The following is a 2,281-nucleotide window of genomic DNA, read 5'->3' on the forward strand; positions in this document are numbered from 1 at the left end:
GCTATGAGTCAGGGCTGACTCGACGGCACATAACAACAACGACAACAACAATGTTCCACTATTCTGTAAGGTTGGGCAATCCTACTTCCGTAGTGATGTTGTTGTTGTTGTTGTTATGTGCCTCGGAAACCCAAGGAGGGGTCGCTATGAGTCGGGGCCAACTTGAGGGCATATAACAACAACAACAACAATTCTGTAAGTATAAAACGCTTATCTGTTGGTTCATTCATTCATCCACTTATCAAGTATTTATTAAGCAGCAATAAATAAGACAAAGAAGATGTCCATCTCTCCATTCTACTGGGAAATGATAGAACATGAGTAGTAAACAAGAAAATATACATAAAAAAAAAATCAAACCACTTATAAATTAATAATTGAAAATACATGCCATACAAGAAATAAACTCCAAAGCCAAACTCACTGCCACTGAATTGATTCTGATTCATAGTGACCCCCACTGGGTTTCCAGGACTGCACATCTTTACAGAAGGAGACTGCCTACTCTTTCTTCCATGGAGCAGCTGGTGAGTTCAAACCACTGACCCTTTGGTTTACAACTGAATGCGTTAACCATCATACCACCAGAGCTCCTTATACAAGAAATAAACTCACTGTCATTGAGTCAATTCCATCAGGTAGTGACCCCCATTGGGTTTCTGAGGCAATAATAAATCTTTATAGAAGTAGATTGCCCCATCTTCCTTCTGTGGAGTGGCTGGTAGTTTTGAACCACTGACCTTCTGGTTAACAGTCAAATGCCTGAGGCACTGCACTACCAGAGCTCTTTATACAAGAAATAAATAGATGATAAACAGAGTGACATGACAGCAACTCATGGAAAGGGATGTTGTAATAAAAATGAATGATAACTGATAATTACAATACATTAAACATGTAAAGGGCTGAGAAAAGGCATTCTAGACAGTAGAAACAGCAAATTCAAAGACTTTAAGGTAAAGATAAACATATGTGCCAGGAACAGAAAGAAAGCCAGGCTGAAGTGTACATAGTTGTCAAAAGGTGTGGAAAGATAGAAAGGAGATGATTATCTAAGGCCTTGTAGGCTATGATAAGGGGTTTGGATTGGAAGTGCAATGGGATGTCATTTCATGTCTAACTTGCCTAATTTTTATTGGGTACTTCATAAAATTTCTCATTCTCATTTCTCAAAATAAATGCAACATTTATTGCTGATGTTTTTTCCTACAAATTACATGAAAGTTTATAACAAACACTTTAGAGATTATACATTGTATATCTACGTAAATTTAAAGAAGTACAGAGATCACTTCAAAATTATCTTATCATTTTGTTCTTTCTTTATTGCCCATCCCTCTCTATTGAAAGACTAGTTGGGAGAGGATAGATTCCCTCTTTGTTGTTAACCAATGTATGTAACCCAGTGATGTTACTGTGAATTTCATACAATAAAAATTCATTAAATATCTGTTTATTGTGTGAATTTAGCATCTTTTGAAAGAGTAGAAACCCTGTTATGATATGAAATGCTTTCTATAAATGCAGTTTTTAAGTTCTGACTGCAAACTTCTTTTGACCTCTTTCTCCCTCCTTGTGTTCTATGACCTTGTGTTATTCTGGTATGCTTCTAATTTCTTATCTTTATTCTTTCTCCTCTTTTCTCCAAAATGTCATTTTAGCCCCTTTCTAGGCTCTTTCACTTTAGCTTTTCATGTATTTCCACATCTTCAATTATCAAAACTGTACCCTTCACTGGGGTAGAGGTATATGTCCCAAATTATGTTCTAGCTGAGCTCAACTAACAGAAACATGGCCATTGTATCTCTTTGCCTTAGACTTCTCTGCATGTGCTTTGTGAACTGCTCATGAATTATAATATAATCTGAATTTTAAAATTCATCCCTTGATTTGGCATTTCTGTTAATAAAACTAATTTTATTAACCTAATAACTTAATTTCAAAATAAAAGATTTGTCTTTAATATTTTCTCTTCTGTGATTGTGTTTCTCTGACTATTGCCATCCCAGTCATTCATTGCTCACACATGAACCTTCTTCACCTCACATACACATTCATCCATTCTTTTTCCAAGAGCCATATATGTTGTTGTTGTTATGTGTTGTTGAATTGGACCCGACTCATAGCAACCCCTCCTTGGATTTCTGAGGTGGTATCACTGTGGAGGTAGATTGCCCAACCTTCCTTCTGAGGTGTGGCTGGTGGGTTTGAACTACCAGCCTTCTGGTTAGTAGCAGCCAAATGCCTTAGTCACTATGCTACCAGAGCTTCTAAGAGCTAT

The sequence above is a fragment of the Orycteropus afer genome, unplaced genomic scaffold (assembly GCF_000298275.1).
Source record: "Orycteropus afer afer isolate SDZICR_OR568_19922 unplaced genomic scaffold, OryAfe1.0 scaffold00047, whole genome shotgun sequence".
Classification (NCBI taxonomy): domain Eukaryota; kingdom Metazoa; phylum Chordata; class Mammalia; order Tubulidentata; family Orycteropodidae; genus Orycteropus; species Orycteropus afer.